Here is a 15,492-nt window from a genome sequence, read left to right as displayed (position 1 = left end):
TGACAGGGAGTCCGATAATTTCGGGAGGTGTTGTGGGAGAAGTCTCAGCAAGGAACTGCAGTGCAAAATGGCGGCGCTGGCCTAGCAGCTGTGGCTTACCTGCGGTCCGTTTGTCTTTGTGTTTTTGTTGTTTTTGGTCTTAATTGTATATGTGATGTCGTGTTTTTGTGGTTGTGTACTATGTGTGTGTGTGTGTGTGGGGGGAGGGGGGGAACTGTAAAATTGTAAACGTGTCCCTTCCGAACGGAGACCCGACCTTTGTGTTCTGGGTGTTGTCTCCGTTCCTGCTGCGGCCTACCATCGGCCCAACTCCTGGAGCTGGCGGCCTCCAGGGCTCTGGTTCGCACAGCCCGCGGACCGGACTCACCATCACCGGAGCCGGCCGTCCTCGGATGCTGCGGGAGCGGCTGCCACTCGCCTTAGGCTCGGGCCGCGTGGATGCCGACATCGGGAGCTCCGGCAGCGGCAGCGTGTTCGCCCACCCCAGATGGCGGGGCTTGGGTCGGCCCGCCGCGGACATTTCACCGTCCGGCGCAGCCTGGAACGTGGCAACGACAACAGCCTGACCGTGGGAGAAGATGGCAGGGGAGGAGAAAAGACATTCTGGCCTTCCATCACAGTGAGGAGGTGACTGGAGGAGACTCACTGTGATGGATGTTTCTTTTTGTTGTGTGTGTGTTGGTTGGGGTTGTGTAATTTGCTTATTTTGTTGCTCTTATTGTTGGACTGTGGGTGACTAAATTTCGTCCAAATAAAGATATTCTGAATCCTGAATCCTGAGATGGCACAAGCTGCTAACTACGTACATTAGTATTGGAAAGAATGAATGCCCCGGATGGCGTTAAGATTATTCAATATTTTAAACTAATGGATGCTGAAGTTTGTAGCTCGGAACCACTCTGCGGGAAATGGAAAGCCACAGAGTCTGAGTTTGGTCGATGTGAGGTTTTGCTTTTAGTTCGGCTTGCTCCTGAGCACTCTACACGACACCCGTCGATATGAACCAGAGAGGGGATTTGTTTCCCACACTCCGGCCCTTCCGCAACTAAAAGACCCGTAACTCAAGAGTCTCCTCCGCCTTGTTTGGTCTCACTAGGGACGGGGATTTAAGCCCGCTGCATTCAAGACAACTGCCTGCCGACGGATGCCGATATCATTCACAGCAGATGAAGTACTTCAGACATTTACGAGAGTTTGCCGAGACATAAAAATGAAAGAGCTAATCTTCGGCGATGATGTACGAGCCCTTATTCTGAAAGTGAAATTAAAAAAGAAGCGCAGACGCTTGAAATCTCAAACAAAGATATTTTTAAAAACGCTGGGAAATCTCAGTGATAGAGTTGCTGCCTCACAGCGCCGGAGACCCGGGTTCCACCCTGGCCACGGGTGCTTGTCTGTACGGAGTTTGTACGTTCTCCCCGTGATCTGCGTGGGTTTTCCCCGGATGCTCCGGTTTCCTCCCACGCTCCAAATACGTACAGGTTTGTAGGTTAATTGGCTTAGGTAAAAAGATTGTAAATTGTCCCTAGTGTGTGTGTGTGTGTGTGTGTGTGTGTGTAGGATAGTGCTAGTGTACAGGGATCGCTGGTCGGCACGGACTCGGTGGGCCGAAGGGCCTGATTCCGTGCTGTATCTCTAAACCAAACTAAATCAGGCAGGAACTTTGGAAAAAAGGTACAGTCACGGATTTGGGTCTAGATTTCAGAGTTAATTTATTATTATCACGTGTGCCAAGGTACAGTGAAAAGCTTTACTGCTGTGTGAAAAGAATGTACAGAATTCTCTTCAAAAGGGAACTGGATAAAAGGCAGTGGGAAAAAAAACCTGCAGATGCTGGTTTAAATCGAAGGTAGACACAAAATGCTGGAGTAACGCAGCGGGTCAGGCAGCACCTCGGGAGAGAAGGAATGGGTGGGATTTTGGGACGTTTCAGTCTGAAGAAGGGTCTCAACCCGAAACGTCACCCATGCCTTCATCATCATCATATCATCATATATATACAGCCGGAAACAGGCCTTTTCGGCCCTCCAAGTCCGTGCCGCCCAGCGATCCCCGTACATTAACACTATCCTACACCCACTAGGGACAATTTTTACATTTACCCAGCCAATTAACCTACATACCTGTACGTCTTTGGAGTGTGGGAGGAAACCGAAGATCTCGGAGAAAACCCACGCAGGTCACGGGGAGAACGTACAAACTCCTTACAGTGCAGCACCCGTAGTCAGGATCGAACCTGAGTCTCCGGCGCTGCATTCGCTGTAAAGCAGCAACTCTACCGCTGCGCCACCGTGCTGCCTTCTCTCCCGAGATGCTGCCTGACCCGCTGAGTTACTCCAGCATTTTGTGTCTACCCTGGATAAAAGGCAGGTTCTTGGAGAGAAGGTGGGAAGTGCGAGTAGGTTGGTTGTTCTTGCATTGAGCCAGCATGGACTCAATAGGCTAAATGGTTTCCTTCCTTTAGTTGAGAGATAGAGTTTAGTTTAGAGGTGCATTATGGAAACAGGCCCTTTGGTCCAATTGGTCACTAGTTCTATGTTATCCCACTATCTCGTCTGCTTCCCTGCACACTAAGTGTCACTTACAGAGGCCAATTAATCTACAAACCAGCACGTCTTTGGGATGTGGGAGGAGACTGGAGCACCCGATTGAAACCCACATGGGCACAGGAAGAACGTGCAAACTGCACACAGACAGCACCCAGGGATAGGATCGAACCCTGGTCTCTGATGCTGTGAAACAAAGGATTTACATCTGTGGTTCAACTGGTACATGAAAATAGATAATAGACAATAGGTGCAGGAAGAGGCCATTCGGCCCCTCGAGCCAGCACCGCCATTCAATGTGATCATGGCTGATCATTCTCAATCAGTACCCCGTTCCTGCCTTCTCCCCATACCCCCTGACTCCACTATCCTTAAGTGCTCTATCTAACTCCCTCTTGAATATCTTGTACTGAAAGTATGTTGCTGTTCTAACTATTACTTAGCTTATTATCTGTGCTTAACGTATTCAATTCTGTGTGGATTATATCTTCCTGTCATAATTCAAAATACGAAGGATTTAAATATTTTTTCACATAGTTTATGATATGATTTAACTATCCACTTTAGTAATGGCAGTCATCTGCTGTTTCAACTACTCCACACTTGTAATATGTAGAACACAAAATGCTGGAGTAACTCAGCGGGCAAGGCACGGTGGCGCAGCGGTAGAGTTGCTGCCTTACAGCGAATGCAGCGCTGGAGACCCGGGTTCCATCCCGACCACGGGCGCTGTCTGTACGGAGTTTGTACGTTCTCCCCCGTGACCTGCGTGGGTTTTCTCCGAGATCTTCGGTTTCCTCCCACGCTCCAAAGACGTACAGGTCTGTAGGTTAATTGGCTTGGTAAATGTAAAAATTGTCCCTAATGGGTGTTGGATGGTGTTTATGTGCGGGGATCGCTGGTCGGCGCGGACCCGGTGGGCCGAAAGGGCCTGTTTCCGCGCTGTATCTCTAAACTAAACTAAGGCAGCAATCCCTGGCTGAAGAAAAGTCCTGATCCAAAAGGTCAACTATCCGTGTCCTCCAGAGATGCTGCCTGACCTACTGAGTCACTCCAACGCTGGCAGCACGGTGGCGCAGCGGTAGAGTCGCTGCCTCACAGCGCCAGAGACCCGGGTTAGATCCTGACTGCGGGTGCTGCCGGTACTGAGTTTGTGCGTTCTCCCTGGGACCACGTGGGTTTCCTCCTGGTGCTTCGGCTTTCCTCCCACACTCCAAAGAAGATGTGCAGGCTTGTCGGTTAATTGCTTTCTGTAAATTGTAAAATTGTTCCCTAGTGCGTGGGATAATATAATAATAATAATAATAATAAATTCCTTTATTCGTCCCATATCGGGGAAATTTACAGTGTTACAGCAGCAAAGTGGATAGCAAGAGAGAAAGATATCATTCATTATAAATAAAATAAAATAAAAGAGCTAGAGATAGAGCTAGTTTAAGAAGATGGAATTTAGAAGATTGAGGGGGGATCTTATAGAAACTTACAAAATTCTTAAGGGGTTGGACAGGCGAGATGCAGGAAGATTGTTCCCGATGTTGGGGAAGTCCAGAACAAGGGGTCACAGTTTAAGGATAAGGGGGAAGTCTTTTAGGACCGAGATGAGAACTTTTTTTTCACACAGAGAGTGGTGAATCTGTGGAATTCTCTGCCACAGAAGGTAGTTAAGGCCAGTTCATTGGCTATATTTAAGAGGGAGTTAGATGTGGCCCTTGTGGCTAAAGGGATCAGGGGGTATGGAGAGAAGGCAGGTACGGGATACTGAGTTTGATGATCAGCCATGATTATATTGAATGGCGGTGCAGGTTCGAAGGGCCGAATGGCCTACTCCTACACCTATTTTCTATGTTTCTATGTAAGAGGTGATCGCTGATCGGCACAGTTTCGGTGGGGCCGAAAGGCCTGTTTCCATGCTGTATTTCTAAAGTCACTTTGTGTTCTGTGCAAGATTCCAGCATCTGCAGTTCCTATGTGAGGCACTTCTAAAGGTAAACTGTGAGCTTTGCCCAGCAGGTAAGGTTGCATATCGGAGAAGAAAACCAAATGAAGGTAGAAAATGCAAGAAAACCAGAGCAACATCTTGGCATTTTCAAGCATTTCTGTCCAATTTTTAAGTTGATTTTTTTTCTAGAGATAGACAATAGACAATAGGTGCAGGAGTAGGCCATTCGGCCCTTCGAGCCAGCACCGCCATTCAATGTGATCACGACTGATCATTCCCAATCAGTACCCCGTTCCTGCCTTCTCCCCATACCCCCTGACTCCGCTATCCTTAAGAGCTCTATCTAGCTCTCTCTTGAATGCATTCAGAGAATTAGCCTCCACTGCCTTCTGAGGCAGTGAATTCCACAGATTTACAACTCACTGACAGCATACAGCATGGAAACATGCCCTTCGGCCCATTGAGTCCACACTAACCATCAATCACCCGGTGGTACTAGTTCAATGTTATCGCATTTTCCCATCCACTCCCTACACACGAGGAGCAATTTACAGAGGCCCAATTCACCTGCAAGCTCGCACGTCTTTGGGACGCGAGAGAAAACCAAGGCCCCCAGAGGAATCCCACTTAGTCACAGGAAGAGAGGCATGGTGGCGCAGCGGTAGAGTTGCTGCCTTACAGCACTTTCAGGATGTTCGATTCCGACTACGGGTGCTGTCTGTACGGAGTTTGTACGTTCTCCCCGTGACCCGCGCGGGTTTTCTCCAAGACCTTGAGGTTTCACAGAAAAAAGTGTGCAGGAGGCAGCCATTCGGCCCTTCCAGCCAAAACTTGGCCCTTCCTCCCACACTCCAAAAACGTACAGGTTTGTCGATTAGTTTTGGCTTGGTGGTCAATGCAAAAATTGTCCCAAGTGTGTGTGTGTGTGTGTGTGTGTGTGTGTGTGTGTGTGTGTGTGTGTGTGTGTGTGTGTGTGTGTGTGTGTGTGTGTGTGTGTGTGTAGGATGGTTAAAGTGCGGGGATCGCTGGTCGGCGCGGAATCACTGAGTCCGCGCCGAACAGCGATCCCCGCACACTAACACTGTCCTACACTCACACACGCACTAGATTTTTTAGATTTTTTTTAATTTAGAGATACAGCGCGGAAACAGGCCCTTCGGCCCACCGAGTCCGCGCCGCCCAGCGATCCCCGCACATTAACACCATCCTACACACACTAGGGACAATTTTTACATATTACCCAGTCAATTAACCTACATACCTGTACGTCTTTGGAGTGTGGGAGGAAACCGAAGATCTCGGAGAAAACCCACGCAGGTCACGGGGAGAACGTACAAACTCCGTACAGACGGCGCCCGTAGTCAGGATCGAACCCGAGTCTCCGGCGCTGCATTCGCTGTAAGGCAGCAACTCTACCGCTGCGCCACCGTGCCACTAGGGACAAATGGTACCTCTAAAACTAAGAGACTAAACTAAAGAGCTTGCGATGTCCACGCGGACAGCGCCCGAGGTCAGGATCGAACCCGGGTCCCTGGCGCCAGTGCGGCACTGGCCCCACCAGCTGCGCCACCGCGCCCACCCCTCTCGGGATTCTCAACGGTCAAAGATTAGCCCCTGCTTCAGTCTGCGACACACCCGCTGAGATCTATTCCCGTTTCCCGCCATTTATCCCCACACTGCCGCGCCAATGCTCGGACCGTTGACAAAGAACCCTGCCTTTGCCTCGGGATAAAGACGCGGGGGAAACAAACGCGTGTGTATATCTGCTTTTAAGCTCAAAGCCACATTAACAAGATTTAACAGGAGATACTTCAGTCAATGAATTGGAACAGGATAGATTAGACAATAGACAATAGACAATGGACAATAGACAATAGGTGCAGTAGGAGGCCATTCGGCCATTCGAGCCAGCACTGCCATTCAATGTGATCATGGCTGATCATTCTCCATCAGTACCCCGTTCCTGCCTTCTCCCCATACCCCCTGACTCCGCTATCCTTAAGAGCTCTATCTAGCTCTCTCTTGAATGCATTCAGAGAATTGGCCCCCACTGCCTTCTGAGGCAGAGAATTCAACAGATTCACAACTCTCTGACTGAAAAAGCTTTTCCTCTTCTCAGTTCTAAATGGCCTACCCCTTATTCTTAAACTGTGGCCCCTGGTTCTGGACTCCCCCAACATTGGGAACATGTTTCCTGCCTCTAACGTGTCCAACCCCTTAATAATCTTATACGTTTCGATAAGAATATTACTTGATGAAGAATATTACTCAAGCTAATTCCACCCAGTGCTCCAAAGCAATGAACACATTCAATATTATTATCAAAGGGCTTGTCAGTACCTGGGAGCAGCAGTGAGGAGCCTTGCCATCTCAATCGTGCTTCGTAAAATGATCAAAAGGCCAACAAACATCTTTCTTAATGAGCAGATATTTAGGTTAAATTTCAGCTGGATATACTGAGAAGTCTGTTCTAATTGGGCAGGAACGGGAAAAAAAATTCTCTTGAGGAATATTCTTGTTTATTATTCATTGGTGGGATGGTTGACAATGCCGGCTTTTGCTGTTCACCCATCTTAGCATTGCGATTGGGAAACTGTTCAGAGTCAACCACTATTGTTGACACAACATAGAAAATAGGTGCAGGCAGGAGGTAGGCCATTCGGCCCCTCGAGCCAGCACCGCCATTCGTTACCATCGTGGCAGATCATCCAAAATCAGTTCCTGCTTTCTCCCCCATATCCCCTTGATTCTGTTAGCCCAAAGAGCTAAATCTAACTCTCCCTTGAAAGCATCCAGTGAATCGGCCTCCACTGCCTTCTGTGGAAGAGAATTCCACAGATTCACAACTCTCTGGGTGAAAAGATTTTCCTCGTCTGAGTCCTAAATGCCCCTTATTCTTAAACTGTGACCCCTGGTTCTGGACCCCTTCAACATTGGGCACATTTTTATTGTGGGTTACAGAGAGACTAGGCTGGGTACGGATTCCTGCCCTTAAAGACAAGAATGGTCACCATGCAGAAATGCGCAGAGTTCTGGTCACCACCTCATGGCACGGCGGCGCAGCGGTAGAGTTGCTGCCTTAGAGCGCCTTACAGCGCCTGGCTCGCTCCCGACTACGGGTGCTGCCTGTACGGAGTTTGTACGTTCTCCCCGTGACCTACGTGGGTTTTCTTCGGGATCTCTGGTTTCCTCCCACACTCTAAAGACGTACAGGTTTTTTAAGTTCATTGGCTTGGTATAAATGTATCGAGGAGTTGAGTATCGGAGCATAGAGGTCCTTCTGCAGTTGTACAGGGCCCTAGTGAGACCGCACCTGGAGTACTGTGTGCAGTTTTGGTCTCCAAATTTGAGGAAGGATATTCTTGCTATTGAGGGCGTGCAGCGTAGGTTTACTAGGTTAATTCCCGGAATGGCGGGACTGTCGTATGTTGAAAGACTGGAGCGGCTAGGCTTGTTTTCACTGGAATTTAGAAGGATGAGAGGAGATCTTATCGAAACGTATAAGATTATTAAGGGGTTGGACACGTTAGAGGCAGGAAACATGTTCCCAATGTTGGGGGAGTCCAGAACAAGGGGCCACAGTTTAAGAATAAGGGGTAGGCCATTTAGAACTGAGATGAGGAAAAACTTTTTCAGTCAGATAGTTGTGAATCTGTGGAATTCTCTGCCTCAGAAGGCAGTGGAGGCCAATTCTCTGGATGCTTTCAAGAGAGAGCTAGATAGAGCTCTTAAGGATAGCAGAGTCAGGGGGTATGGGGAGAAGGCAGGAACGGGGTACTGATTGAGAATGATCAGCCATGATCACATTGAATGGCGGTGCTTGCTCGAAGGGCCGAATGGCCTCCTCCTGCACCTATTGTCTATTGTGTATAGAATTGTCCCGAGTGTGTTCAGGACAGTGTAAGTGTGCGGGGATCGCTGGTCACCGCGGACATGGTGGACTGACGGGCCTGTTTCTGCGCTGTATCTCTAAACTGAATCGAATTAAGGATACTACAAGGATCTGAAACAGCGATGGGAAAAGAAGACTGTTTTTTAGGATAGAGGTCGGCACGGTTAATTGGCTTGGTATAAATGTATATTGTCCCTGGTGTGTGTGTGGGATAGTGTTAGTGTGCGGGGAACGCTGGGCGGCGCGGACTCGTTGGGTCGAAGGGCCTGTTTTCGCGCTGTATCTCTGAACTAAACAAAATAAAAAGTTATCACAGGTATCGCAAAACGCTGGAGTAACTCAGCGGGGCAGGCAGCATCTCAGGAGAGAAGGAATGGGTGACGTTTTGGGCCGAGACCCTTCTTCAGACTTCAGATGCCAGTCTGAAGAAGGGTCTCGACCGGAAACGTCACCCATTCCTTCTCTCCAGTGATGCTGCATGACCTGCTGAGTTACTCCAGCATTTTGCGACACTTCCGATTTGGACCCGCATCTGCAGTTATTTTCCTAAATAAAAAGTTATGCGTGTGTCCTAATCCGATAACCTTTCAGTTAGCATGCTGCCGTCAAGAGAGTTGTGAATCTGTGGAATTCCCTGCCTCAGAAGGCAGTGGAGGCCAATTCTCTGAATGCATTCAAGAGAGAGCTAGATAGAGCTCTTAAGGATAGCAGAGTCAGGGGGTATGGGGAGAAGGCAGGAACGGGGTACTGATTGAGGATGATCAGCAATGATCACATTGAATGGCAGTGCTGGTTCGATGGGCCGAATGGCCTCCTCCTGCACCTATTGTCTATTGTCTATTGTCTAAGATCACTGAAGATCACAAGAGATTTGATGCTCTTCCTGACGATTTAGATTCTCCTGCAGCTTACAGCCAACAAGTCTAGGAACGCAAGCAGAATTTTCAGAGGCCAGTCCAGGCTGACCTGTTGAAAGGGATTCTTCAGTACATTGAGCTATTCATTAGAACAAACAGCTTTACCGTGAGGATTTGCTCTTGTCCTCCATTTCAACGGCTGACTGGGATTTTAAGCAGATAAATCACGGCCTATGCTAATGCTTTGCTAATGACCAAGTCTTACCATGACCTCAAAACGAAGCAAATTACCAGCAGCTTCCCTGACACCGCACTAATAACATGCATTTATTCAGCAAGTGCTTCTCTGCTCCATCTTAATTGACCTCCTCTGACTCAATCTGACATTTTAAAACAACTGAATATTGCCTGATTTTAAGCCGGACTTTACCACAGTTTAAATCAGAAGTGAATGATCCAAAATGAGTTGAGCTTAGCTTATAGTCATGGGTAGGTACTGTGAAAAGCTTTTTGGTTGCGTGCTAACCAGTCAGCGGAAAGACAATGCATGACCCGAAACGTCACCCATTCCTTCTCTCCTGAGATGCTGCCTGACCCGCTGAATTACTCCAGCATTTTGAGTCTCCCTTCAATTTGAATCAGCATCTGCAGTTATTTTCCTACTTAAAAACTAACAACATCAATGGGATTTAGAGGGATGTCAAAAAGAAGAGGATTGAGAGATTGGTGAAGGAGACCGGTTGTAAAGGAACAAATTAATTTAGTTCAGAGATGAAGCATGGAGACTGACTCTGTGGCCTAGCTAATCAACGCCAACCAGTAGCCACACTTTTCATACTGGTTCTATGTTGTCCCTACACATTTCGGAGGACCTAACATGGTCCACTAACACTGCTGCGCTGGTCAAGACGGCAAAGCAACGACTGTTCCACCTAAGAACACTGAAGAAGTCTGGTCTGCCCCAACAGCTGCTGACGACCTTCTACCGCTGCACCATAGAGAGCATCCTAACGCATGGCATCCCTGTGTGGTACCTCAGCTGCACGGAGGCAGTGAGGAAAGCTCTTCAGTGGGTAGTCCGTAGAGCTCAGAGGACCATCGGAACACAGCTACCAGCCTTGGAGGGCATCTACAACACACGATGCCTCAGAAAAGCCACCAGCATCCACAAAGACTCTTCACACCCCTGCAACAGTCTGTTCGAACTTCTACCATCGGGCAGACGCTACAAGGCCTTCTACGCCCGCACCTCCAGACTCAGGAACAGCTTCATCCCCAGGGCCATAGCTGCTATGAGCCGGTCCTGCTGAGCCGGATGGTCACATCGCACAGTGAACCGGCACAGATCTACTTGCACTTTATTCTGTTTTAAAACTGTTCTCATTTGTTTCATTGGGTTGTTTAAATTAATACTGACTAGCTAATTAATTTATTGCATCGTATGGGAGGCGCATTCCCAATCTCGTTGTACCTCTGTACAATGACAATAAAGATATATTGTATTGTATTGTATTAGAGACAGTTTTAAGGAATCCGATTAACTTACAAACCCGCACACCTTTAAGATGTGGGATGAAGCTGGAGCATCCAAAGTAAGTGTATGCGGTGGTGACTTGGGGAACGTGCAAACCCCGCACAGATAGCACCTGAAGTCGCGTAGGAAAATAACTGCAGACGCTGGTACAAATTGAAGGTATCACAAAGTGCTGGATTAACTCAGCAGGTCAGGCACCATCTCGGGAGAGAAGGAATGGGTGACGTTTCGGGGCGAGACCCTTCTTCAGACTGATGTCAGGGGGGGGGCGGGACAAAGGAAGGATATAGGTGGAGACAGGAAGATAGAGGGAGAACTGGGAAGGGGGAGGGGAAGAGAGGGACAGAGGAACTATCTAAAGTTGGAGAAGTCGATGTTCATACCGCTGGGCTGCAAGCTGCCCAAGCGAAATATGAGGTGCTGTTCCTCCAATTTCCGGTGATAAGGGAATGACGTTTAGTGCAAGGTAAAGCCAGCAAAGTCTTATCAAGTAGTGTAAGAAAATAGCTGCAGATGCTGGTACAAATCGAAGGTATTTATTTCACAAAATGCTGGAGTAACTCAGCAGGTCAGGCAGCAACTCAGGAGAGAAGGAATGGGTGACGTTTTGGGTTGAGTCTGAAGAAGGGTCCTGACCCGAAACGCCATACAATATAGACAATAGACAAAAGGTGCAAGGAGGAGGTCATTCAGCCCTTCGAGCCAGCACCGCCATTCAATGTGATCATGGCTGATCATTCTCAATCAGTACCTCATTCCTGCCTTCTCCCCACACCCCCTGACCCATAGAGCTATCCTTAAGAGCTCTATCTAGCTCTCTCTTGAATGCATTCAGAGAATTGGCCTCCACTGTCTTACGAGGCAGAGAATTCCACAGATTCACAACTCTCTGACTGAAATTATTTTTCCTCATCTCCGTTCTAAATGGCCTACCCCTTATTCTTAAACTGTGGCCCCTGGTTCTGGACTCCCCCAACATTGGGAACATGTTTCCTGCCTCTAACGTGTCCAACCCCTTAATAATCTGATACGTTTCGATAAGATCTCCTCTCATCCTTTTAAATTCCAGTGTATACAAGCCTAGTCGCTCCAGTCTTGCAACATATGACAGTCCCTCCATTCCGGGAATTAACCTAGTAAACCTACGCTGCACGCCCTCAATCGCAAGAATGTCCTTCCTCAAATTTGGAGACCAAAACTGCACACAGTACTCCAGGTGCGGTCTCACTAGGGCCCTGTACAACTGCAGAAGGACCTCCTATACTCAACATTCCTTCTCTCCTGAGATGCTGCCTGACCCGCTGAGTTACTCCAGCATTTAGTGGCACCAGAAGTCGTGCTTTGAACCCGGGTGATGTGGGGGCAGCCACTCGACCCGCTCCACCACTGTGCCGCCCGATTAATTGTGCCCGCCCGCTCGCCTTCCGTAAATCTTCGGCCCAGGCACCAGGCCTTCGTTGTTAGGTTGAGGCGTTCGGCAGAGTCATTCACGCTGACGCAGCGGGTCACAAATCCATCCTCGCACTTCAACCACTAATTCCATCTCGCCCTCATCCCTCACGGTTAACTTTGTCTCTAAGTTCTTACCACAATGTGTATCTGAGGCTTCTGCCGCTTGGCCAGGTCAATAATATTCACTCCGTTGTAATGGAGGTTTTCAATGCAGCCGTGGAAGTTCTTCCTCTGGGGTGGCGTGGGTTTGCCCGGAATTTGAATCCCCCCAATGCTCAGCTGCAAGGGAAAGACACACATCATTACGCCGATGAAGATACCCGCCGACAATGAACCATAATTAGTAACGTCCCCATCAACAACTACAACGTACACCCTTGATACATCCATGTGTCAGCAACCACTGGGAATGACTTTGCACGTGGTTCAAGATGAGTAGGAAAATAACTGCAGGTGCTGGTAGAAATCGAAGGTATTTATTCACAAAATGCTGGAGTAACTCAGCGGGCCAGGCAGCACCTCAGGAGAGAAGGAATGGGTGACGTTTCGGATCGAGACCCTTCTTCGGACTGAAGAGGAAGGGTCCCGACCCGAAACGTCACAATAGATAATAGACAATAGGTGCAGGAGGAGGCCATTCGGCCCTTCGAGCCAGCATCGCCATTCAATGTGATCATGGCTGATCATTCTCAATCAGTACCCCGTTCATGCCTTCTCCCCATACCCCATGACTCTGCTATCCTTAAGAGCTCTATCTAGCTCGCTCTTGAATGCATTCAGAGAACTGGCCTCCACTGCCTTCTGAGGCAGAGAATTCCACACCTTCACCACCCTCTGACTGAAAAAGTTCTTCCTCATCTCTGTTCTAAATGGCCTACCCCTTATTCTTAAACTGTGGCCCCTTGTTCTGGACTCCCCCAACATTGGGAACATGTTTCCTGCCTCTAACGTGTCCAACCCCTTAATAATCTTATACGTTTCGATAAGATCTCCTCTCATCCTTCTAAATTCCAGTGTGCACAAGCCTAGTCACTCCAGTCTTTCAACATATGATAGTCCCGCCATTCCGGGAATTAACCTAGTAAACCTACGCTGCACGCCCTCAATAGCAAGAATATCCTTCCTCAAATTTGGAGACCAAAACTGCACACAGTACTCCAGGTGTGGTCTCACTAGGGCCCTGTACAACTGCAACTCCTGTCACCCATCCCTTCTCTCCTGGGATGCTGCCTGGCCCGCTGAGTTACTCCAGCTTTTTGTGTGTTAGCTTGCACGTGCTTCAAATCAGTGGTGTCGCAAGTAGATACAATACGATAGAACTTTATTTATCCCAGGATGGAAATTGATCTGCCAACAGTCATAAAAACACAAAATACATGAAACATGAAATTAAAATGATGAGTGGAAAGGATTGGGGGGGGGGGGGTGTTTGGGGGAGTTGGGAGGGGAGTCAGACTCTGTCTATCCCACGACAGAAGGGGGAGGAGTTGCACAGTCTGATAGCCACAAGGAAGAAAGATCTCCTGTGGCGTTTTGTGCTGCTTCTTGGTGGAACCAGTCTGTTGCTGAAGTTGCTGAAGATAAGGTGGTCAAGAAGGTTTTTGGCACGTTGGCCTTCATAAGTCAGAAGAAGGGTCTCGACCCGAAACGTCACCCATCCCTTCTCTCCAGAGACGCTGCCTGTCCACGCTGAGTTACTCCAGCATTTTTTTGCGTCTATCTTCATTAGTCAGGGTGTTGAGTATAGAATTTGGGGCGGCCATGTTACATCTGTACAAAGACGTTGGTGAGGCCAGGTTTGTGTGTTTGGTTAGTATTGTGTTCAGTTAGTATCGTAGGAAAATAACTGCAGATGCTGGTACAAATCAAAGGTATCACAAAATGCTGGAGTAACTCGGCGGGTCAGGCAGCATCTCTGGAGGGAAGGAATGGGTCGAGACCCTTCTTCAGACTGAGTTAGTATTGTTCTCAGTTTTGGTCACCCTGTTCCAGGAAAGATGGAGAAAAAGGATGGGTGACATTTTGCGTTGGGACCCTTCTTAGACAATAGACAACAGACAATAGGTGCAGGAGTAGGCCATTCAGCCCTTCGAGCCAGCACCGCCATTCAATGCGATCATGGCTGATCACTCTCAATCAGTACCCCGTTCCTGCCTTCTCCCCATATCCCCTCACTCCGCTATCCTTAAGAGCTCTATCCAGCTCTCTCTTGAAAGCATCCAACGAACTGGCCTCCACTGCCTTCTGAGGCAGAGAATTCCACACCTTCACCACTCTCTGACTGAAAAAGTTCTTCCTCATCTCCGTTCTAAATGGCCTACCCCTTATTCTTGAACTGTGGCCCCTTGTTCTGGACTCCCCCAACATTGGGAACATGTTTCCTGCCTCTAATGTGTCCAATCCCCTAATTATCTTATATGTTTCAATAAGATCCCCCCTCATCCTTCTAAATTCCAGTGTATACAAGCCCAATCGCTCCAGCCTTTCAACATACGACAGTCCCGCCATTCCGGGAATTAACCTACTGAACCTACGCTGCATGCCCTCCATAGCAAGAATATCCTTCATCAAATTTGGAGACCAAAACTGCACACAGTACTCCAGGTGCGGTCTCACCAGGGCCCTGTACAACTGTAGAAGGACCTCTTTGCTCCTATACTCAACTCCTCTTGTTATGAAGGCCAACATTCCATTGGCTTCAGTGACACCATCCTATTTCTCCGGAGATGCTGCCTGGCCCACCCCAGCACTTGGTTACTCCAGCACTTAGTGTCTCCCTTTGGGGGCGAGCCAGCATCTGCAGTTCCTTGCCTCCACATATCACCGCCAAAGAGACTTATTGACGTTCACCTCAAATTCTGCTGTTAAACCAATTTAGCAGCCGTGTAAGTAGTTTAAAGCAAATGCGAAACAGCTGTCTGAATAAATAGATACAAACACCTTCGGCAGGCACCCAGCAACAGAGCAGAAGCTGTAAGTCCTTGAAGGGATGCTTACAACTTCAAAATCTCTCTAAGAGGTAAATCAATCTATTGAGAAGAGATAATGATACCGTAGCAAGAAAATGGTCTTGTTTAAATACAGCAGACGTCATTCTGCAGATGGAGGATGTTCTGCTGTCTGGCTGTCATTTCGGTTTGCTAATTAAACTGTTTGGTTTAGTTTTGAGATACAGCGCGGAAACAGGCCCTTCGGCCCACCGGGTCTGCACCGACCAAGCGCTCCCCGCACACTAACACTATCCTACACCCACTAGGGACATCTTTTGCATT

At 48.4% G+C, this 15,492-nt stretch overlaps 1 pseudogene across 1 annotated transcript in view; it reads right to left on the bottom strand.

The window, feature by feature from the left end:
- Positions 1-15,492, bottom strand: part of LOC144595735 (contactin-associated protein-like 5) — an 852,226-nt pseudogene that overhangs the window by 460,071 nt on the left and 376,663 nt on the right. The window contains exon 7 of the transcript XR_013547532.1: positions 12,356-12,499. The product of XR_013547532.1 is annotated as a contactin-associated protein-like 5 (transcript). The remainder of the gene's footprint in view (positions 1-12,355; positions 12,500-15,492) is intronic.

Source organism: Rhinoraja longicauda, chromosome 8 (genome assembly GCF_053455715.1).
Source record: "Rhinoraja longicauda isolate Sanriku21f chromosome 8, sRhiLon1.1, whole genome shotgun sequence".
NCBI lineage: Eukaryota > Metazoa > Chordata > Chondrichthyes > Rajiformes > Arhynchobatidae > Rhinoraja > Rhinoraja longicauda.
The sequence above is the reverse complement of the archived record's forward strand: the minus strand, read 5'-3'. Positions and strand labels throughout refer to the sequence as shown.